The following is a 25450-nucleotide window of genomic DNA, read 5'->3' on the forward strand; positions in this document are numbered from 1 at the left end:
TCAATCTCAATAAGAAAAAAAAATGCTAGGATAAGTACATTGTTGCTGCCTATTAGGGCAAACCTTGATCAATTTGCTCTGGTGTTATCATTTGTCATCGCCAGAATTCCTGTCACCGCTTGAAATACAACCCTTCCTATCAGCACGCCTGAAAGATTCCGATGTCATTATTTGTACTCCCTTTAGGATACAGGCGTATTAAAATCTAGCATTCCGGTGGCTTATGCTGAAGTGATAATGGCACGTATTTGTACGCAACTTTGTACCGTCCATCACGGCGTAGCTGACTGCGGAAGTTCGCCTGAAGTGTACATATAACTGCTATAACAATAAAATGAAGTACTTTGTGGGCGTTTGTCAGCTTCTTATTGCTGGGAAAGTGCACGTATGCATTGCCAAGTTACCAGAGGAGATTCGGATTATGATATATAAATTCACAACTGTATAGGTGTTAGTCACAGCCCGCAGAAGATGTAATGGTGAGCAATAAATGGTAACTTACGATACACCAACGAGCACTCATTTTGCACACTTGTTATTCTCTCCGCCATGCTACGCTTTATCCTGCGCCAACCGTCAGGAAAAGTTCAAACACTGTCACACCAGCATGTACTATTCGTTCGTGCGAAAAACGTCATCCGAATGGAATCACCTGCTCGCTCCACTTCACCAGAACTCTGATGACGCATCCTTGAATGCGACGGTTTTGAACACGCATTGAACTTTCACTCCTGTTTCTAATGCCATGATTGGAATGAGAGCATATAAATAAATAATGGGATTACGGCAGTACTCATTTCACGATGACCCTCGAAGGTAATGCCATTAGCATTCAAGCAATATAGCGTCCTTTCGACAGGCCGTATTTCTAAAGTCGTGTTTATTTAAGACCTGTACAGGTAATTGTGAACCGAGACTTCCATTGCTTCTGATATGTGCTTGCGGCATGCTCCTGTGTCCTCCCGCTTTACAAAGGCACTCACTTGGAAAGGCCGCCCATGAGCACGGCGACACCACGACGACTGGATGATGCCAATACGTGACGGCAGTGAGATAACAAAAAGGAATGAAGTTGATGGAACGATAAAGGCGGTTTGAGGATGACGGCGTGATGAGAATGAGATCGTGATTCAGAAATAATTGCGATGATATGACGACGACAGCAGCACGGCGATGACAAAACGATGAAGATATTAACAAGTGTATAATGACTACAGGAAGACGTAGCTGCTGGAATGGCTACGATTTACAACTGAGATATCATGACGACGATGGCATAATGACGGATGCATAACAGCGAACGTCTGACGATGACGCAACACCGACGATGGCACATATTCCCGATTGAATGACGATAGCACGATTGCAATGAAATGACCACGAAGAATGACGCCGTTCAATCGACGCAGGTGGTATGGTCACCACTGCATAACGACAGCGGATGACGTTACTGCAGGGATGACGACGGTAAAACGACAGCGTAACGACGACGGTATGGCGATAATGCTATAAAGGCGATTGTGTAATGACGATAGCGAGACAACCACGGCATGATGAGAGTTGGATGACGAAGGTAAAATTACGACGAACAAATGATCGCGACGTCTTCACGCCAAATGTGTCATAATTCTTGACGACGAGTCAAGGAGAATCGCATGAAAGTGGTATGTGGGCAATGGGATGAGGACGAGCGTTTGACGACATTGACGTGGCGATGACTGTATCAGGAAGCCTGTATGACGGCGATGGCTTGACGCCGACGGCACGACCACGGTCGGATGATGAAGCTGGAGTGACGACGATGGCAAAACGACAAATGTATGATAGGAACTTCTTGACGACGATGCGATGATGGCGATGCCATGACAAAGACAGCGTAATCACGACTCAATGACGACTACACGATTGTGGTCGAATGACGAGGAAGGACAGACGTCGATGGAAGAACGGCGACTATATGACGGTGATGGCATGGCAACAATGAAACGAGATTAATGAAGGCGTGCCGACGGGTAAAGCGACAGCGCGAGGACAGCGGAATGGCAATGGTTTGACGACGATTGTGTGACGACGATGGCGCATCGACGACGCCATGACGAGAGTCGGATGACGAAGTTACACTGACGACAATGGAACGAACGTGGCGGCATCACGACGACGGTATGACGAGTACGTGATGATGACTTTATGACGACGATGCAATGACTACAATATCATGAAAATGGTGTTAGGACAATGGGATGACAATTAGTGTATCATGAGGCATGTATGACAACGACGGCGTAACTAGCATCGGATGGCAAAGCTGGAGCGAACACGACAGACCGACTACGAATGCATCATGATGGCGGTGTGGCAACGAATGTGCGACTGTATCGCGACGATGGGTTAAGACAACGGCACGACAAGAACCGAATGACATGGCTGGATTGACGATGATGCGAAGACCACGAGCACATGCTTAGTGAACCAAGCTGATAGACAAGTTGGAACACTGACTTAGCGTAAGAAGATAGATAGATAGATAGATAGATAGATAGATAGATAGATAGATAGATAGATAGATAGATAGATAGATAGATAGATAGATAGATAGATAGATAGATAGATAGATAGATAGATAGATAGATAGATAGATAGATAGATAGATAGATAGATAGATAGATAGATAGATAGATAGATAGATAGATAGATAGATAGATAGACGGGCACGACATCGCTTCAGGGGCACGATCGCTTCAGGGGCACGACAGGGGCACGACATCGCTTCAGGGGCACGACATCGCTTCAAGTATGCCTTCCTCACGAATGCCATTGTTGCAGATTGCCACGACATGGGCCTATTGCTACATCGTCCTCGGAGCCAACCAACAAGGCGAAACTGGACCGCTCCCAACCTGTGATCTGGCTGCGCACGCAAGGCCTAATATGGATCCTGCTCGACTACTCGTCTGGCAACCTGGAACTGATACTACAGTCGTCACAGCCACCGGTGGATTTAAAAGCCAGCCAGCCATCGTCCGCTTCGGGCACGACATCGCTTCAAGTATGCCTTCCTCACGAATGCCATTGTTGCAGATTGCCACGACATGGGCCTATTGCTACATCGTCCTCGGAGCCAACCAACAAGGCGAAACTGGACCGCTCCCAACCTGTGATCTGGCTGCGCACGCAAGGCCTAATATGGATCCTGCTCGACTACTCGTCTGGCAACCTGGAACTGATACTACAGTCGTCACAGCCAACGGTGGATTTAAAAGCCAGCCAGCCATCGTCCGCTTCGGGCACGACATCGCTTCAAGTATGCCTTCCTCACGAATGCCATTGTTGCAGGTTAGTTACCTGGCGGGTGCTGCTTCGGTTAAATCTAGCGATTATTGTATTATAGCGATGTCGTGCCCGACAGAGTGGACTGACACGTTTAAGCGGTTGGTTACTTTGTTTGCAAAAATGTACTTTACTTTGTTTGAGCTGCTACTTGTCCTCGCGGGTGACGTCGAGCAGAATCCCGGCCCAATGTCGAAGGTTGAGGCAGACGCCTTCGCTGCTGCCTTGGAACGAATAAGTAAGCTTGAAGAGGCCGTGACTGCTATGCAAGCCGATTGCAACAAATTCCAAAAGGGACAGGCAGCTGCTTTGGAAACTGCACGCAAACATGCAGAAAATGAGAAGGCTTTGCGCAGTGACTTGATACGTGCGAACGAGGAACGCGCTGCCGCCGTAAACAAAATTAAAGTGCTAAATACGAAGCTAGTAGCGTTGGAATCATCTGTGCCATCTGAACCAGCTGGGGATTCTGGAAGGTGTTTGGAAACATTGTGTGACGTTTCCAATCAGCTGTATAAAATATCTTCAAGATGTGAAAATGCGGAAAACCGTATGCGATGATCCAACCTGCTCTTCTTTGGAATAGCAGATGAGGCTAAGGAAAACTGGGCAGCTTCAGAAAAAAAAGTGATACAATTTTGCTCCGAAAAATTAGGTGCGGAATTCACGACTACGCAGTTTGAGAGGGTGCACCGATTAGGGAAGTTTGCGGAAGGCAGGGTGAGGCCTATTATTGCGAAAATGACGTTTTTCAAAGACAAAGGCCGTATCTTGTCTTCTGCACGAAAACTGAAAGGGTCTGGTTTTTCAATTCGCGAGGATTTTTCGCCAGCTACCCGGCAGGCAAGAAAGCAGCTAATTGCTTTTGCGAAAACTGAAGCAAAGCCATTTACGTTGTCAACCGATCGACTACGAATTGGGGACGCCATTTATATTTTCGACAGCACTCGGAATACAGTTGTTCCTTGTGTTAAATAGCAGCAAACCACACTGCATGATGTGAACTGTAGGAAGTCAAAGTCACCTGTCATCGCACCATCATTATCAATATCTTTCACAAATATCCGAAGTCTGTTGCCTAAACGCGACGATATTGCCTCATTTCTTGATGACTGCAGTTCAGATATTCTTGTTCTCACTGAAACATGGCTACACTCTGAAATAACAGATAATGAAATATTTCCACATGATAGCACATACAACATTTTAAGGTGTGATCGGACCGAAAAGAGAGGTGGTGGCGTACTCCTTGGTATCAAAAGAACAGTTACCTCACAAGTTATTAATGTAGATTCTAGTATTGAGATAGTATGGGCTGAATGTCAAACCTACAGAAACAAGCTACTGATAGGATGTTGTTATCGTCCTCCCGATGCAAACCAGTACTTTCTTATCGAACTGCGCAATAGTATTTCTAAAGCCCTTGAGCTCTGTCAGGCTGATATCATCTATGTTTTTGGCGACTTTAATTTTCCTTCGATCGACTGGAATAACCTATCATCCTCTTGTCATACATCAATGGAGTTCATTTCTTTAATGTTAGATTTCAATTTATTCCAAATAATTACCCAGCCCACCCGTGGCACTAACATTTTAGATTTAGTTTTCACTAACACCCCTGAAACAATTGGTGAAGTTGTTTGCTTAGACGGTTTCAGTGATCACAAGCTACTACAACTTACTCTTAACATTCCCTTGAAATATACAGGCGTCTCAAACAAAATCATCCGTGATTACAACAGGGGAGACTATGGCAATATTAACAAAGAACTTGAGACTTTTCTTTCTGGCACCTTTTTAGCTTCGTTTTCTGCTCGGTCAGTCAACGAAAACTGGCTTCTGTTTAAAGAAAAGCTGTGTGCTTTAGTGGAAACGTATATCCCCCAAATAAGAATAACAGGCGATAGACAGAACCCTTGGTTCACCAAGCACCTTCGACGGCTCAGAAACAAGAAGAAAAGGCTATACGCAACTGCAAAGCGTACAAACTCACCCGTGGTATGGGACAAATATAGCTCATTTTTGAAAGTTTACTGTTCATCTTTAAGAGAGGCTAAAGAACAATACTACTCTCAAGATCTACCTTCACTACTTAAAAACAACCCCCGAAAATTCTGGCAGGTGATTTCACCCAATAGTGGCTCACATCACATTTCACTAAATGATAGGAATCAAGCTCCAATCAGTGCCAAGGAATGCCCAGTCGTCTTTAATGAATTTTTTTCATCCATATTCACAATAGAAGACCATTCTAATCTGCCGGAAGTCACTGATCTAGATTACCAGTACATGCAATCCATCGATGTAACAGAGGATGGTATCACAGGTCTCATAAATAACCTTAGGTTGACTACTTCTTCGGGTGTCGATAATATTAACTCAAAAATTTTAAAGAATACAGTCACGTTATCTAGCAACTTCTTATGCAATATATTCCGCCAGTCGTTGTCATCAGGCCAGCTTCCCTTAGACTGGAAAATTGCAAAAGTGATACCAGTTCACAAAAATGGTAGCAAGAATTCCCCAGAAAACTATCGGCCTATATCATTGACAAGTATTTGCTGCAAAATGCTTGAACATATCATTGCATCTCACATATATCATCATCTGGAATCAAATAATTTTTTCTTTAATAACCAACATGGGTTTAGGAAAGGTTTGTCATGTGAGACGCAGTTACTAGAATTCACTACGGACTTGCATTTTAACATGGACCAGAATCTTCAAACAGATTGCTTTTTTCTCGACTTCTCCAAAGCCTTCGACCGTGTGGCTCACTGTCGTTTAATTTCCAAGTTATCCGTTCTCAAATTAGACTGCTTAACGCTCTCCTGGATTCGTAACTTCCTCACAAACCGTCAGCAATTTACAGTCGTTAATAATTTTACGTCACCCCTTGCATATGTCAGTTCCGGTGTACCGCAGGGTAGCGTACTAGGACCCTTGCTTTTTCTTATTTACATCAATGATCTGCCAAATAACATCTCATCCTGCATGCGTGTTTTCGCCGATGATTGTATAATATATCGACCCATTCGCAGCCTTGATGACCATCGCATTCTTCAAGAGGACCTTCATCTCGTTACCAAATGGTGTGAAGACTGGCAAATGAAACTTAACTCATCTAAATGCCAACTAATGATATTCACGCGAAAAACAACAACTCATAGGTTTTCCTATTATATCAACTCAAATATAGTATCTCAGGCATCAGCATATAAATATCTAGGCGTAAATCTTACACCGAGCCTTTCCTGGGCCTTTCACATTGCAACTATATGCGCAAACGCTTCCAAATCTCTTGGGTATATTCGCCGCAACTTGCGTAATTGCCCGTCTAACATCCGTAAATTAGCGTTCGTATCATTTGTACGCCCTCAGCTCGAATTCGCGTCTCCTATATGGTCTCCCTACCATGAATACCTAATACTTATGTTAGAAGCCATCCAAAACCGAGCTAGTCGATTTATTTCCCGAAATTACAGCTACCAGTCAAGCATTACTCAAATAAAACTCGACCTTTCACTTCAATCACTGAGTAGCCGACGTGGCATAGCCCTCCTGTCCTTGCTCCATAGATATGTTCACCAAGTCAAGCCACCAAACTTGCCACTGGAACGCGCGTCTTGCACATCACGACGACTTTATAATGATTTAAGCCTCACTCGCATTTATGGCAACACTAACGCATTTAACTTCTCGGCTTTACCACGAGCGATTCGGTTATGGAATTTGCTTCCTAATAGCACTGTCGCTCAAATGAGCAATGATAAATTTAGACAACTACTAAACCTACAGTCTTCATCATAACAAATATATTCATCTGTACATATGTCATGTCATATATTACGTGACTTTCTTGTTATTGTGGTTTCAATTTTGTTTGCTTTATGTACTCGCGCAATGTACGTTATTTCGCGCAAGTGTTACATTGCCTTTTATGTTAGAGTGAATTGCCCTTTTCATTCCTTTCCCGATAACGCTTTGTATTGATTTAGCGTTTTCTTTTAACACTGTTTGGAAGCATGTGATCATTACAAACATTTTTAGCTCACATTTTTTAGCGCTCATATATATGTTTTCTCTTGTCATTTGTTCAATGACGCCCCCCTTACTCAATGCTCCCCTTGGGGCCTGTAAGGTACTTTGAAATAAATAAATAAAATAGATAGATAAGCTCAAAATGGCTGAATGAGGCTAAGCTTGCTAATCGCATTATTATAAATAAGTAAATATCAGGAAATGCTTAAAGTTGATGCATTGTAAAATGTGGTTCCAGGATTTTGAATATGGGAAAGAAACTTTAGAGGAAGATGGTGAGCGTCTTTTTAAATACATGAACACCGAAGCCATTTTCTTCAACAAATACTTCACCGACTTTGATGTGGTTTGCTGCAATAAAAGAACAAAGCATAGTTACTGTATGATGCAAATTTTTATAGCGTGAGTATTCTTGAAGTTATGAAAATTGCGCAAATTTCAGAAAAAGCAGCCGTCCAGTTTGCAACTCTGTAACTCATGGACAAGAACGGCATCAACATTTTGTAAACCGCACCTAAAAGTAGATCAAAAGGAGAGAAAAATTATATCAATTTTCGCTCTGAATTGGGCTGCAATTTTTTTTGGCCAAAGAAGAAGAACGATATAGCAGTGTTGCGGAATGTGTTCACATAGTCTCAAAAGAAACTTGGTGCAATAAGCGTAAATTGAGTATTTGTCGTTCGGTAATTTTTGTTGCGAAATGAAGCTCAGAGTTCTTACTTCTGGTAATGAAGGTTTCTTTGTAACTGTTAAAAATAGTACCTCCGCCGAAAAATTCCTAGAAGTCCATGGGAAGAATTTTCAACCAGTTTCTGTGAAAAGCAAGGAGGAGAAAACGAGAAGGAAGCGTCTGTTCAAAATGCTTAATTTAGAAAAGCTTGGCACGAGCGATGAGGAAGCGAAAGGTACAGAGCTAGAAATATTTTTCTCGATTAAAACGCACAAACTGGAAATGCCGGTCACAGCAATTGTGTCCGAAAAGGACACTTGGCAGCTAGCCGTGTCTAAGTATCTTCAGGGGCACTTTTCTGCCTTAACCATATCAGATCCTTTTTGTGCTAATATTCTGGCGTTATTGTGGAGCACCTTAACAGGAATCACCTTGCTGGCTTCACAGCCTTCAGCATTGACGCAGTTGATGTGTATTATTGCTTGCCGCAGGACGAATTGCTAAGCCGTGTTGAAGACTGTATTGGAGAATCGAACGAACAAATGCCTTTACGAATAGATGTGGCGTTTTCTTTGAATCCTTCTTAGAAATTTTGACCTTCCAATTAAAACCTACCTTCGTGATTTGGCACGGAAAACTGTATATGTAGAAATCAGGTGTTTCTACAGGTTCTTGCGTGGCGACAATATTAAGTTCTATTTTTCCTGACACGGTAGATAGTGCTGTAAACGCCAAGCTTCAAGAGAGTGTATCAGTCTACAGGTGTGTGGATGATTATTTGATATTTATTGGCAGATCACGTGCGCCACAGCGAATGGAAGACATTGTCGATTGCTTTCAAAAAGGAGCCGTGGATTTGAAATTCACAGCCGAGCTTTTGGTGAATGAATGTTGGTGGAGATCATGCTCGCTGGCACTACAATCCACGATCTGCAAAACCGGTTTTAGATTTCGCGTCGGGGCACTCAAAAATTGTGAAACGTGGTATTATTCTGCCGTGCTTACGCGTGGCCTTGGAAAAAACTTGCATGCACAAGCTAAGCACGAGTTTCCGAATGCAAGTTGAGCGCCTTAAGGCCGCAGGTTACCCCATGTGGCTCATCACATGAGTTTGTGGAAACTTCGTGTTCTTTGCAAAGCAAGGAAAATGCGGACGTCGCCCGTCGGTTCAAAATGAAGCAAACGAAAAATTGGCAGTTATTCTCTTGGTATACAAAACTTCACACGGCCTTACGAATTTGGCAGAGCGTTATGGTGTTCGGGTGGCATTTTCTGCACCACACAGGCTCAGTCGCATTTGCTCCAATGTGCACAGAAGGGCACGGACCACGTCACTGGCTGATAGAAGGTGCAACCGGAAACATGTTAATCGTTTTCTCGATTGTGGCGCAAGAGTAGTATACAAAATTCCCCTAAGCTGTGGTCAAATTACATTGTTCCAACAGGCAGATGTGCGAACATAACCTCTGAGAGCACAGAAATTCATTAAACGGCGCACCATCCTCTCATCTCGCCTTACACTGCAAATCGTGTCTTTGTAAACCCATCTTCAAAAACAGGGTCATTTTGTTCCGTCACCCTAACCAAACCGCACGAGAAATTTCAGAAGCCTACCATATCACCAAAAGCGCCGCGTTGTGTGTAAGCCAATTATACTGAAAACCATATGATAAATAATCCAATTTTATTCATCAATGTTCACACGTGCCTTAGATGCATGCTGTTCTTTGTACCTCATCTTCACAAGCGCGAAGCGTCCTTTTTCTATATATGTAATTTTCCATAGGTGCAATAAATATAACTTGTGACCGCGTGTAGTGCATGTTTCTTCTGCTACGGTATTTGTGTTTTTAGCTCTCTAAGTTTTTATTGTAACGTCAAGCGCGAGCGACAATGCCAGCATTCATTCAAAGTTTATCCAGTGGCATTATCTGAAAACTAGTTCCGACATGAAATAACTTTTTTCTCCAAAATCTTTCAGAATAAAAATTACTTTTGAAAATCATCGTGTGAGTTAATGGAGTCCCTGCCTTCTTCGTGTCTGCACAGCTCTGAGGCGTCCGGAAATTTCCTTTTCTTCTTTTTTTTTGCTTGCAAGCGCCACCAAGCCGCATCTTTATTCATCGTTTGGAACTTTTCGAGACTTCTGAACCTCGAGCGAAAAGACACGTTTACTCGCCTTCGCGGCCCATGTGAAAAGTCAACGTTGACTCTCACCAGGGTTTAGGGGCTTGAAGCTAAAGTAACGGGGCGTCTGCTAACGACGCTCCCCCAGGTAACGGCTTCGAAATGCGAAGGAAGTAGTGAAGGAGAGAAGTTATTTGCCACTTATCTTTCTTTGAACAGGTGTTTCCAGGATGTGACGCTGTGCTTCTCTCTCTCTTTCTCTCTCTCTTAACCACTTGGAAGAGCGTAGGAATTTAAAGACTTAACTGCACGCAAGTGAGAGACACGCAATCAACGAGCGACAAAGAGTGCGATAAACAGACAGATAGAAGCACTGACTTGCGACTAACTCAGATGGCAGGTCATTCAAAACTGACAACGCGTAAACTAAGGCAGGAAAAAAAATCGAGACATATCTACACGTAGCTTGCTTGTCGGTGTCTGTTTCTGAGGGTTTTTTCTTACGCCTTTTTATTTCCCTGTGCGCCTCCTGAATTATGTGATGAGTGACCCCATGCACTGACCCACGCTCTTCCTAGTTATTTAGGAGTACATCATAGGGTGCCCCAGTTAACGTTAGCCGACCCTTTTAACAAATGCGGCAGTATATGATTGTCAAACCGAGTATGTCGCGTCATCCGTTTTCGTGCGCAACCAGGATAATTCTTCCTACTAAATACATCAGCAGTTAGAGTACAATATTCACAGAGAGAGAGAGAGATGAAACTTTATTAATGAATGGTCCGGCAGTTTCGTTGTGGTGGCCTCAGGTGGCGGCTCCAAGTCCTTGGACTCGGGTGGAATCTTTGGCTTGCCGGACGGCCCAGAGCTGGTCTGCCAACTCTGAACTTTTGAGAGCCGCCTCCCAGCGGCGGCGACGCGGATGGAGAAGGTCCCCGGCTGCCCCCGCAGCCGGGGCGGCGTCGGGAAGAAACGAGCTTGAGGCTTCCCGTAATGTGGTATTGGCCGCGATTACGGACGCGTCGCGAATGGATGTGGTCCCATTACCGTGGTTGCCGCCACATTCCCAGAGCATGTTTCGCAGCGTTGCTCGCTGTCCGCAAGCTTTACAGGTATCTGTTGGATATAAACCCGGGTAGCAGTGATGTAGGACCGCGGGGCTAGGGTGTGTCTGGAGCAAGCGTAAAGTCACGGCCTCATTCCTGTTTAACTTGTCTGGTGGTGGGAATGTGCGTCTTTGGAGTCTGTAGTGTTGGGTGAGGTCTCTGGACGTGCTCAGGCGATCGCCCCACGCCCATTGTGATTCTTGTTGCTGCATTTCTGTTGTAGTGTCCCGATCAGGCAGATCCGATGCCCCACTCTCGCGGGCGAAGGCGGCGGCCAAATAATCTGCGGCGGCTCGGCGTGTGAGGCCTCGAGCCGTGGCGTGGGCCCCCTCGTCGCCCGCGAGCGGGACATCGGTGTGTGCTGGGGTCCAGAGGAGGAATTCCGTAGAATTTTGGGGTGGTGAGGGCGATGACGAGTCGAGGTCGTCACAAATTTGGAGTATGCGGACCGCTTCCCTCGAGACGCGACCGCGCGCGAAGCCGCGGATTGTCGCCTGCGAGTCGCTGATCGCGATCTCAGCGCTAGGCATCGTGGCCAGTGCTACTGCTATTGCGGCTTCTTCGGCCGCCTCCGTATGTCCAGTGGTCACCGTGGCGCTCGCGAGGCACTTACCCGCACGGTCTACAACCGCGATCGCGTGTGCGCTTCTCTCTCCTTCATATCGCGCAGCGTCTACTTACACCGCCTCGCTGCTGTTGCCAAACTTCTGAAGGTCTCTTGCTTGTTTGTTGCGTCTCGCGGTGGGGTGCGTCGTGTGCATGTTTTTGGGAAACGGCGCTATGATCAGGCGGTCGCGGACCGAGGCCTGAACCGCCATCTTTTCTCCATGCCGAGTGTGGTACGCGATGCCGAGTGACTCGAGGATGTATCGACTTGTCTTTGAATTAGATAATCGTTCGTATTGAGCAGCGTCGTGCGCCTCGATTTGTAGCACAATTTGTATTTCGCGCTGCTATGAAGGGCAGCCCATAATAAATAATTAAGGTGGGCATAGTATGCTGGAATCGACTGAAATAGATGAAGGACGCAACAGTTTGCCTATGGTAAGTAACGCGTTCAAATCGAAACTTTAAAAGTTGAGCTAGTGTAGTCAGCGACAAGGTAATTAGTACACGAAAGTAATCGTCGTAGAACGAGAGGATTGATGATCCAACAATGTAGGTCTCATAATCGTATATCGTTGCAGTCTTTTTAAAGCGCTTGCCTAACATTAGGTGAGAAGAGACGAATATCAGGTAGAACGCGGTAAACAAAAGGAGTGCGAACCGGGGACATACGTACGCAAGCACACGTAATAAATGCGCTCAACCAAAACACACAAAAAAATAATATGCTAGATTTTCAGTGCAGTATGCTTGCAAACAAAAATTCACGCAAAAACTCCACTGGGGTTATCTAAGTATGCGTAAGCATTGTGCCACGTGCTCATATCCACGAACCCCAGTGTCATTATCAATGTTATCGAACTTGACAAAAACGGCAGAGTTCTTGAACAGCCCTTTAACTTCAACGTGCTCGAGCACGCCCGGAGAGATTGCTTCAACGTCTGTGTTCGGCCATGGATGCCTTAGTTAGAAAAGGCGAAATACAAAAACAACATGCAAGTGTAGTGAGATTTATGTGCACATTAAATTAACATGGGTGGCCAAAATATTCAGCAGCCCTTCACTAAGACGTGCCTCTGAATCATATTGCGGTTCGGACAGGAAAACCCTCGGAACTATTTATTCACAGGCCTTCAGGAAGCCCTGTGGAACTTACTCCTTTGCTGTATTTTCCTTGCTACAGAATGTGCGTGCTCTCTTTTTTTCCCCTTATTTTTTGTTTCCTTTCATGAATTAGTGGCATATTTTTGAATATATGCAGTGAATATTTTCCTTTCCTATTTAATCATTCAACACGATGACAATTTCAAGAAGCATGGAAATTTTTCTTGACTAACCATTTCCAACTACCACTAAAATACCTCTTCTCTATCACGTCTCGTGCAAAGAGGGGAAGTGCTAAAACGTCAACATCCATGGACTTATCTTGTTTATTGTAATAGCCATCAAACACGCATTCCAGGAGGATGTTTGCATCGCCGTGGTATTTCGTATACAGTGTACAACTTCGGCAGCGATAGCGTAGAGGTAGAACATCCGCCTTCTGTGCGAGAAGACCGTGGTTCGAATCCCGGTGCCACGCAATTTTCCACCGGAATAAAAAGAAATCCGTGGGTTGATAAAATTGAATAGCCAGGCCTGGAATGCGGCCTGATCCCGGTGACTAGAACTGGCAACGCACTCCCTCACCAGAACAAGATTGGCCAGCCTGGTGCAGTACTTGGTCACAACCTCCTATATGAATACAACAATCAAAACCCGGCACTCAGTCCCCATCAGCTGCGAAGCAACTGACCATGGCGATGGTCATACGTGTGACGCAGCGGAGGGTGCTAAGAATCTCCGGATTCGGACAGGCCGCTATTGAAACCTGAACGTGGCAACGTTTAACGCTAGAACGTTATCTAGTTAGGCGAGTCTAGCATACTGATGTATTCATACAGAAGGCTGTGGCCAAGCCTCACCAGGCGACTCCTGCTCTGGTGAGGCTGTGCGTTACCGGTTCTGGTGCCCGGGATCAGGCCGCACTCCAGGCCTGTTTATGCAATTCTATCAACACGTGGATTTATTTTTCAATCCGGTGGGAAATTGTGCGGCACCGGGGTTCGAACTACGGTCATCTTGCATGCTAGGCGGGTGCCCTACCTCTACTTCACTTATTACGCCTCCAATGCTATTCACAGCGTGTTTACAGGAGGTATTCAGAGACCTGGATTGGGAAGAATTGGGGATAAGAGTTAATGGAGAATACCTTCGTAACCTGCGATTCACTGATGATGTTGCCTTGCTTAGTAACTCAGGGGACCAATTGCAATGCCTACTCACTGACCTGAAAAGGCAGAGATGGGTGGGTCTAAAAATTAATATCAAGAAAACTAAAGTCATGTTTAACAGTCTTAGAAGAGAGCACTAGTTTACGATAGGTAGCGAAGTACTGGAAGTGGTAAGGGACTACATCTGTATAGGGCAGGTAGTGATCGCGTATCCGGATCATGAGACTGAAATAATCAGAAGAATAAGAATGGGCTGGGGTGCGTTTGGCAGGCATTCTCAGATTATGAACAGCAGGCTGCCATTATCCCTCAAGAGTAAAGTGTATAGCAGCTGTGTCTTACGAGTACTCACATACGGGGCAGAAACCTGGAGGCTTAGGAAAAGGGTTCTACTTAAATTGAGGACAATGCAACGAGCTATGGGGGGGGGGGTTAAAAAGAGAGGAGATTGGGTGTGTGGGAACAAGCGCGACTAAATTACATCTCAGTTGAAATCGAGAAAAAGTAATGGGCATGGGCAGGGCACGTAATGAAAAGGGAAGATAACCAGCGGTCATTAATGGTTACGGACGGGTTTCCAAGAGATGGGAAGCGTATCTATAGCAGGCGGCGGCAGAAAGGTACGTGGACGAATAAGGTCAAGAAGTTTGCAGGAACAACATGGCCACATTTAGCACATGACCGGGGTAGTTGGAGAAGTATGGGAGAGGCCTTTGCCCTGCAGTGGGCGTAGCCAGGCTGATGATGATGATGATGATGATGATGATACAACTTCGATAAAAACGAGGGAGTAGTGGCCCGTGTGCCGTAGGCCACGGGTGCGAGAGCAAGCGTGCGAGGGTGCGCTGAGAAGGCTATGGCTTGATGTGCGTAGTCTTCTCGCTCGCCTACTGTTAGAAATCACGTGACCGAGTGCGCGATAGAGCAGGAAAGCGCAGGTCCTGTGCTCGAGACCAGGCGTGGCTTCACTTCGTGGTCCACGCGGCTGGGCGAATACGCCGCTAGCACCCCTAAGGTTGCAAGCCATCTTGGGCGGGTGTCATCTTCGGCTCACGGGGAGGCCGAGTGGCTGGTCGTTTCATGCTTGTAGCCTTGCCGGCTACCTAGTGTAGAAAAGTGAGCTTCGGAGCTTCGGCAATGTTGAAATGGGGAAACGAGCTGCAGCACCAAGCTTTCGCTTTAAAAAAAAAATGAAGGCATGATCGCCCCTGCCGGTGCTCCCTGTCGCGCCGGCGTTATGACAGCGAGTCTCCCGGTCATCGTTTGGGATCTGTTCCTGTGTGCTGCTGCGTGCGTGACCCCGTGCTTGTTTATTCAATAGGTGAACGTGTGCTGCAAGTAATACCACTCACTAAAAGAGCATTTCTTGCACGATTGCCTCATAGGTGGCCATGGCTTTCAATGCCTCACCTTTCGTGTGAAACTGCGAATTTTTGTTGTTGTGGTTGTGTGCAGACGGGGGGTGGGGGTGCTTAGTTAAGCTATCTTTACATTACAGGATCAAGCGCAGCCAGTTTCATTGACTGTAGCGCGACACCGAAACCGTGCATGTGTAGCGACTAATGTCGTAGTACAATCTTCAGTTCACACAAAACATTGTGCTGTGTGTGCTTGAAGGAATAATGAATTGTTAGTTTGCAATATATGTCTCTGATTTTAACGCAAACACCTCTGCAACAAATCGCGCATGGAATAGAGCTCAATTACGCTTTTCGAGCTGTACATCATTAAAAGGCGCACAATCCTGGAGATAAAAATTGCAGTGCGCCAATGCGTAATCAAAAAAATAAACCCAGAATAACTTTCCTGGAGTTCTTTCTTGCCGAGATTGCACAATTCAAGCAGTTTCACTGTTAAAAGCATGCTGAATAATTAGGAGAGTTCAGACTACCACTCTGTCGAAATACCCGCTCTAGTACGTGCTACAAACTGTGTGATGTTGCTTTAGTTTTCCCTCGCATTCGGATAGAACGGGTTTGCCTTTGCTAATGTGCGAAACTGCAATGCGTCTCCCCCATTACTGGGAAAGGATGTATTTGTAACTGCCTTTGGGATGGAGTTTGCTGTCTATGGACGCATGTTCCCGTTAGCATTCTCAGCATTGTTGCGATGAACTGATTTATGTTTTTTCTGAACTCAAATTACACCGCAGTTGCTTCGTCCGAGGGCCTCATACCTGCTTGCAAACCTGCTCTCACCTTACTCTACTGATTTTATAAATCAACACTGCTGTGATGGCACGTCCTCGAAATTTTACTTAAAGATCAATAGTTGTCGTGAATATGATACGCATTTGCTGCCGGAGTACCACAGCACTCCCCTCCGTCCCTCTATTCTTTCCTCCCATCCCCCCATGGCCTTTTGCGCGACGCAGCACGGCGCGTTTGCTCTCCGCTGTCCTGCCTCGCGTGCGCCAGACTGAGCCGCGATCATCGCCCCCCTGCCCCCCCCCCCCCCCCCATCGCGTGATTCACTCGCACATACAGCGCATGGCCCGCTCCGACGGTGTTGTTGCCCTTGAATTTCATACGGGACATCACGACGACCGCAAGGTAACGCATGGAGGGACCGTATAATTGCTATCGCACTAAAATTAAAACTGACCAGAGAGAATACCCATATGGTCAGATTCATGCATACCTATAGAGATAGACACGGGTCGATAGAAAAGGAGTGGGGAAGCCTATGGTATGTGTGCGCGAACTAAAATTTGGGTATGGCTCAACTTAAGATTTGGAGGTAGGCCAGGTGAAATTTGGGATTACGCGAACTCGAAATTTGGCAGTGCGCTACCTTACATTTGGCGTGGACCACCTTACATTTGGCGTGGGCCAACTGAAATCTGGGCGTATGCTTGCGCATGCTTATAAAGCTCCTGTGAAGCTTCTGCATGCTTTTCTTGATCCCCTCGGGTTTTTTTTATGGGGACATTAATTTATACACGAGCTTTTATTTACATTCCGCTCGCATTGAAATGCAGCAGCCCCGGCCGGGGATCGCGCCTGTGACCTCGAGATTGGAAGTGATACCATATTAGTAGCCACTGCGGTTGTCTAAATGAACTTTGCAGGTAACCTAAAAACAAGCAAGCGAATTGATAGAGACAAACGAATTATCCTCCCTGTCGACATTGGCTGCATCGATAAAGAGTTGCCTTGGTCATTTAGAAGTTTGACGCTCATTAAAGCGGTGTGACAGGTGCACGTATAATACCGCTAGCAGTATCGGTTACGAAAGACTCGATGTATTCCCATCAGTTCGTTGAATATAGTCAGCCGTAGTAGTTCCGCTAATCGAAATCACCCGTTCAAGTGCTCCGTGATATCGATTCGAAAGTGTGACACTCATTAAATTGGTGCGACAATTACATGCATAACGCCTCCAACAGCATTGGTTACGCAGGATCCGCAATATTCTCATCGCCTCGCTGTAAACAGTCAGACAGAGTAGTTTCGCCAGACGAAATCACCCACTGAAGTGCTCACTGGCATCCATTCGAAAGTTTGACGCCCATTAAAGCGGTGCGACAGTTATATGCGTAATGCCGCTAGCAGCAATGGTTACGCAGAACTCGCAATATTCTCATCTCCTCCCTGAAAATAGTCAGAAATAGTAGTTTCGCCAAGCGAAATCGCCCGCTGTCACTGGCACCCATTCGATAGTTTGACGCCCATTAAAGCGGTGCGACAGTTATGTGCACAATGCCGCTAGCAGCATTGGTTACGCAGGACTCGCAATATTCCCATCGGCTCGTTGAAAACAGTCAGCCATAGTAGTTTCGCTAATCGAAAGCACCCGCTGAAATGCTCAGCGGCATCGACTCGACAAAGTGCCGAGCTGCTCTGTCACGCGACCGGAGGGCGCCCAATGAGGCGGCTGTGTTTGGGTCTCGACCAAGATCTTATACAAAACAGAATAAAAGTTGAGCCTTGCTTTTCACAGCGTAGAAGGCAACGACGTCCCTTGTTCAGGAACGAACAACAACACGCAGTGACGGATGGGGTCTTCGCAGCGGCGAATACCGAGTAGGAACGAGCTCGCCACTACAAACGGCCTAAATAAGCGGTCCATCTGCATGCGGTCATTCAAAAAGAAAGAAAGAAAAGCGGAAACCATTGCCAGTCATGTTCGCTCCGCAGTTGCGCGGACCATTGATTTCTCGCTTCTTGCATCGCGTTATTTCTGCCGTTGTCAGTAAGAAGTGAACCTTGGATCTTTTTCGCCTGCTTTCTTAGCCGGCTCCTTCAGGTGACCGCGGAAAGGAATGGGATCGGCTTTTATCGACCCATTTCTCGCTCTTTGTGACTCCGTGCCGTAGCGCGAAGGTTATTGATGTTTATTGCAATAGCAACTGCATGGACGCTCCAAACGCATTTTAGCCTTCGGAGTCGTCATCGCCGTCATGTTCCGTATAACGTACATGGGCGATAGCACCATCGGCGGGCGCCCTGCGATGTATCCGCAAGTAAAGGCGTGCGACGGGAGCCGACGATCGTGACTCAGTCTCGCCCGCGTGAGAGAGACGAAAGTGGGCAGGAAGCGCGCCGGTCTCCCGTTGTACTCGAGGCACCCAACGTTGCGATGCACCGTGGTAGACATCACGAATGTCCTTTCGCTCGCTGCTGCTGCCGCATTTCCTCACGCCACGTTCTGATAGCGAGTTCCCTCGGTCATGGAGTCAGATGTATTCATGTTTGCTTGTGAGCGCGTGACGCCATACTTGTTCATTTCTTTAATGTGCCTGTGTTTATGAGGTTATACAGCGGATAAAGCTAGTAGCCTTACTTCGTATAGCTGTCCACTAATTCGATATCGCAATTGATGCTTAGCCTTTAAGGCGAAACTGCGACAATATTTTGTGTTTCTTCCCGTAAGGCATAATAGTTAAGGATACATTAGACGATGAGCCTGGGGTGAAAGTTCAGTATATTGTTCATATGCAAAGGCTTCGCAAACAACCCGGAAAGCGTCGCATTAACGTATATATTCAGCAATTTAAGGAGTAGCAATCTAAACAAGGCAACGATAAGCACCTCAAAGAGTCCGATATTTTCATCCCGACCGTCCACTTTCAGCTCAGTCGAAGAAAGCACAAACTTAATTGTCCAAGGCTAAGGATGAAAAGCAACAGGGAAAGAAAGTGGTGTCAATTCAGGATAAGCTTAAAATCGATCCGAAACTTTCCGCCTCGGATCAGTAGCCGAACAAAGGTGCTCAAGCAGGTGACTATGACACCCGGCAGATACATATATATGACGCTGCTCACCTGTACGAAAAAAAAAATAACTATGACATAAGTGTACGTTGCATTGTAAATTAAAGAGAAATACTAGAAACATTGTTGCTCCAAGAGCCACTTATAACGGCAATTACAGAGACGTGATTGTGCAGTCAGTATTGCTATCAAAGTAACACTTGTTACTTTGATAGCAGCGCAGTCAGGCAGTATTCGTTTTGTTTCAGGTATTTACTAGCGCACTGCTTACGAACAAAGTGTGGTATGAGGTCTGTGGAGTCATTCATATTTTATTACATAAATTACAATTATAACTTTTACTTGAAGCAAGGAGAGATTATGAAAAAATGTAGGCGTGCAGACAGGACACAAGAGAAGAAGTGGACAACACGAACGCCGTGCACTTCTCTTCTCTGGTGTCTTGTCCGAGCGCCTCACCTTTTTTGCATAATGAATCCTTACTATCTAACTCAGCTTTCTGTCGTTCTAAGCAAGGAGAGAAGCAGAGATTTGACATCGCGCTCACTGTGGCATTTTTTTTAAAAGCAGGTGAGGATATCGATGCTTCTGAACGATGCACAACGACAGTTTCTGCTTAACCGTGCGTCGATTTTTCTTACGCATTCGCACATGGCGCGGAGCGTTTAGCTGGCTAAAAGCGGACAAAAACATGTCAAATACACGCGTATTGCGCCCCTTGAATTATTTTTATAGCTCGAAGACAGTTGTACTCTGCTTGGCTAACGTGCGCAGAACCACGTCCCTTAACAAAAGCACATTTTACGTGACACTTTCATTCGCGGATACCATTCACTGATAAGGTTACGGAATTCATTTGCGACAGCAAAGTTCTGGTTCCTAAAAGTCTCCATCTTAACTCGTTGATTTTTCCGCCTTAAGGACATCGCCTTTCCTCCTCTCCCTCTTTAGATCGTTTACTTTTTGTGATGAGATCACATAATGGTGGAAACGGAAGTGTCACCAGAAACGCTGATTCCGCGAAGCCTCTGAAACAAGTTTTCGCTTGCGGAGCAGAACTGCCATGGTCGACTTAAGAAGTGCGTGTGGGTTTACTGGGGTGGTTGTATAGTACCATACATTTAGTAAAGCAATGAACGGCGCTAGTTGATGGACGTTCATGATTATATGGCAATAACCGCAGTATAATCATGGCCACTACATAAACATCGTCTATGCCATTCCCGCACATAACGAAACTCATAGGGCATAACAGTATCTGCTACTGAGATGCACCGATTCAATTAGTTATTCGAAGAACTGCGTGATCTATTCCCACTCATTGTCACCTTTTAAGCTCGAATGAATTTCTGCCGAACCGGTTACCTTCACTAATTTTTATCGGTTGTGGTTTGGTTCGAGTTCATGAAAATTCTAAGGATATCAGTTCTGGTTTGGTTCGACACCTTTTACAAAGTAGCGTGGCTGTTCGTTTAAAAGAAATCATCATAATCGTCATCATCAAGAGCCTGTTTATGGTCCACCGTGGAACGAAGGGCTCTGCATTTGATCACCACTTACTCTTGTTTGGGTGCAGCGGTGGCGTAGAGGTACAACATCCGCCTCGCGTGCAAACGGACCGTGGTTCGAATCCCCGTGCCGCGCAATTTTGCACCGGATTAAAAAAATCCGCGTGTTGATAAAATTGCATAAACAGGCCTGGACTCTGGCCTGATCCCGGTGACCAGAACTGGTAACGCATTCCCTCACCAGAGCGGGATTGGCCACCCTGGTGCAGTACTTGGCCGCAACCTCCGCAACAATCAAACCCCGGCGCTCAGTCCCCAGCAGCTGCGAAGCAACTGACCACGGCAACAGTCAGACCTGCGACGCAGCAGAGGGTGCTAAGAATCCCGGGCTCAGGACAGGCCGCCATTGGAGTACGAACCTGGGAACGTTTAACGCTAGAACGCTATCTAGTGAGGCGAGTCTAGCAGTGCGATTGGAGGAATTATAGGACAGTAAATGGGATATAATAGGGCTCAGTGAAGTTAGGAGGACGAAAGAAGCAATATAGAGTGCTAAAAAGCGGGCACATCCTGTGCTACTGGGGCCTAGCGGAGAGAGGAGAACTTGGAGTCGGATTCCTGATTAATAAGCGTATAGCTGGTAACATACAGGAACTCTATAGCATTAACGAGAGGAGGGCAGATCTTGTGAAACATAATAATAGGTACAAATTGAAGGTCGTACAGGTCTACGCCCCTACATCCAGCTATGAAGACCAGGAAGTCAAAGGCTTCTATGAAGGCGTGGAATCAGCGATGCGAAAAGCCAGAAGAAAATATACTATACTGATGTGCGACTTCAATGCCAGGGTGGGCAAGAGGCAGGCTAAAGACAAGTCAGTGGGGGAATATGGCATAGGCTCTAGGAATAGCAGGGAAGAGTTATTGGTAGAGTTTTAAGATAAGAATGATATGCGGATAATGAATACCTTCTTCCGCAAGCGGGATAGCTGAAAGTGGACGTAGAGGAGCCCGAATGGCGAGATTAGAAATGACATAGACTGTATATTCTGCGCTAACCCTGGCATCGTACAAGATGTGGACGGGCTCAGCAAGGCGCGCTGCAGTAGCCATAGGTTGGTGAGAACTCGAATCAGCCTAGACTCGAGGAGGGAACGGAAGAAACTGGTACATAAGAAGCCGATCAACGAGTTAGCGATAAGAGGGAAAATAGAGGAATTCCGGATCAAGCTACCGAATAGGTATTCGGCCTTAACTCAGGAAGAGGACCTTACTGTTGAAGATAAGAACGACAATCTTATGGCATGATTAAGGAATGTGCATTAGAAGTCGGTGGTAACTCTGTTAGACAGGATGCCAGTAAGCTACTGCAGGAGACGAAAGATCTAGTCAAGAAACGCCAATGTATGGAAGCCTCTAACCCTACAGCTAGAATAGAACTGGCAGAACTTTCGAAGGTAATCAACAGCGTCAGATAGATGACATAAGGAAGTAAAATATGGAGAGACTTGAGCATGCTCTCAAGAAAGGAGGAAGCCTAAAATCAGTGAAGAAGAAACTAGGAATAGGCAAGGATCATATGTAAGCATTAAGAGACAAAGCCGGCAATATGATTACTAATATGGATAAGATAGTTCAAGTGGCTGACGAGTTCTATAGCGTTATATATAGTACCAGTGGCATCCACGGTGATAATAGAAGAGGGAATAGTCTAGAGGAATTTGACATCCCACAAGTAACACCGGACGAAATAAAGAAAGCCTTGGGAGCTATGCAAACGGGAAAGGTAGCTGGGTGCATCAGGTAACAGCAGATATGTTGAAGTATGGTGGGCAGGTTGTTTTAGAAAAACTGGACACCCTATATACGCAATGCGTCATGACTTCGAGCGTACCCGAATCTTGGAATAACGCTAACATAATCTTAATCCATAAGAGAGGGGACGCCAAAGACTTGAAAGGTTATATTCCGATCAGCTTACTGTCCGTTGCCTACAAAGTATTTACTGAGGTAATTGTAAATAGAATCAGGAACACCTTAGACTTCCGTCAACCAAAGGACCAGGCGTGATTCCGTAAAGGCTACTCAACAATAGACCATATTCACACTATCAATGAGGTGATAGAGAATCGTAAGTTACTAAGGTATTCTCTATTAACTCTGTGCGGAATAATGTGCGAAATATAATCAGCCCTTATATGTAGCTTTCATTGATAACAAGAAAGCGTTTGATTCAGTCGAAACCTCAACAGTCAGGCAGGCATTAAGGAATCAGGGTGTAGACGAGCCGTGTGTAAAAATACTGAAAGATATCTATAGCGGCTTCACAGCCACCGTACTCCTCCATAAAGAAAGCAACAAAATCCCAATAAGGAAAGGCGTCAGGCAAGGAGATACGATCTCTCTAATGCTATTCACAGCGTGTTTACAGGAGGTATTCAGAGACCTGGATTGGGAAGAATTGGGGATAAGAGTTAGTGGAGAATACCGTAGTAACTTGCGATTCGCTGATGATATTGCCTTGCTTAGTAACTCAGGGGACCAACTGCATTGCGTGCTCACTGACCTGGAGAGACAAAGCAGAAGAGTGGGTCTAAAAAATAACCTGAAGAAAACTAAAGTATTGTTTAACAGTCACGGAAGAGAACAGCAGTTTATGATAGGTCGCAAGGCACTACATCTACATAGGACAGGTAGTGACTGCGGATCCGGATCATGCGACTGAAATAATCAGAAGAATAAAAGTGGGCTGGCGTGCGTTTCACAGGCATTCTCAGATCATGAACAGCAGGTTGCCATTATACCTCAAGTGAAAAGTGTATAACAGCTCTGGCTTACCAGTACTCACGTACGGGGCAGAAACGTGGAGGCTTAGGTAAATGGTTCTACTTAAATTGAGGACGACGCAACGAGCTATGGAAAGAATGATAGGTGTAATGTGAAGGGATGAGAAAAGAGCAGATTGGGTGACGGAACAAAAGCGAGGTAATGACATCTTAGTTGAAATCAAGGAAAATAAATGGGCATGGGCATGACATGTAATGAAAAGGGAAGATAACCAATGGTCATTAAGGGTTACGGAGTGGATTCCAAGGGAAAGGAAACGTATTAGGGGGCGGCAGAAAGTTAGGTGGGTGGATGAGATTAAGGAGTTTGCAGGGACAACATCGCCACAATTAGTACATGACGGGCGTTGTTGGAGAAGTATGGGAGAGGCCTTTGCCCTGCAGTGAGCGTAAACAGGCTGCTGATAATGATGATGATGATAATGATACTCTTGTTTACCTAGGTACTCTTGTCCGCCTAGTTTTCTGCCGTCATCAACTGGACATCCATTCTCTTGGCATTTATTTCGTCACTTTGAGAACCTTTTAGCAACTTTTTTTTCAGAAGTATAGGCACTCCGTGCACCGAAGGCATTTCTTTCTTTTCTTGTTGAGTGGGAGATGGAAATTCAAGACGATGAGCAAAACAAGAACAATGTGAAAGCAGGAACCAACCTTTCGACAAGTGGACTTGTATTCTTCGAGGCGACATGTGCTTTCCTCGCCCCAGTTTATATAGGTGGTGTTCCACCTGAACCCCACCTGAACCCTACTTATATATACTGTGGCGAGGAAAGCATATGTGGCCTTGAAGGAGACAAGTCCACTTGTCGAAACCTTTCCTCCTGATTTTACCTTGTTCCCATTTCCTTCACTACATTGGTTTACTTCGCAACTGTGAATGTCTAGAGCCAGTGTTGCACGCTTTTCGGCACCTATTTGCCTTCTTATTTTGCACTGGGTAATATGTAAGTCGTATGTGTTTTTTTTTTCTGGACCCTGCTTCATTAAGTTAACCCTGGGACAAACCGGTCCTTCCGAAAGCTGTCTCCACGACAAAGGAAATATATTACGTCCTCAAGGTTGAACGTGTTAGCTTCAAGACAAGACAAACTAAAACATTCAGATTGTTTGTGTTTTGCCCACGGGACAAACCAAAGCACCGTTGAGGGTCTAAATATCTTTGACGTATATTCGTTAATTGAATCATTTTCGGCGTTTAAACATGCGTTTGTCGGCCGCTCACATAACAGTCTTTCCTTTAAGATTGTGGCACCTCAGTGCAATCTGCAGTCTTGAAAAGTTTAATGGACTACCCGGTATTTGTCGACATATGTACGTTTTTGAATCTAACCATTTTCCTTGAACTCTTTAATGAATAAAGACAACGTTAGAAAAATTATCCCCTGCTACTCACCCCATCACGAAGTTTTCTCAAGCACACCAGCCAGACGATTTAGCGAGCAGCGCCATGGATACATGGGTATTCACCGCTCATCAATCAACATCTTTGCCTCCTGTCACTGGGTATGTGCGACTAAGTACATGCCACGCTTCATTTGCAACAAAAAATGTTTAGAAATTTCTGTGGTGCCGGCCAGAAAAGAACCCGTGTGGTATATATCGTAAAGATTCGTTAAGAGCCGCACTTTTGTTTTCGAATATACACGAGGTGTGGGCCCTACACGGGACCGACCTACTTCGTGCGGTCCCGTCCAAGGGCAGCTGCTAGATGCTTCTGACACTATATGC

The 25450-nt window shown here is 45.5% G+C and overlaps 1 protein-coding gene across 1 annotated transcript in view; it reads left to right on the forward strand.

Moving 5' to 3' along the window:
* LOC139059516 (nephrin-like) overlaps positions 1-25450 on the forward strand; it is a 400294-nt gene that overhangs the window by 264858 nt on the left and 109986 nt on the right. The gene's annotated exons all lie outside the window — the stretch shown is intronic.

This window comes from Dermacentor albipictus, chromosome 4, assembly GCF_038994185.2.
Source record: "Dermacentor albipictus isolate Rhodes 1998 colony chromosome 4, USDA_Dalb.pri_finalv2, whole genome shotgun sequence".
NCBI lineage: Eukaryota > Metazoa > Arthropoda > Arachnida > Ixodida > Ixodidae > Dermacentor > Dermacentor albipictus.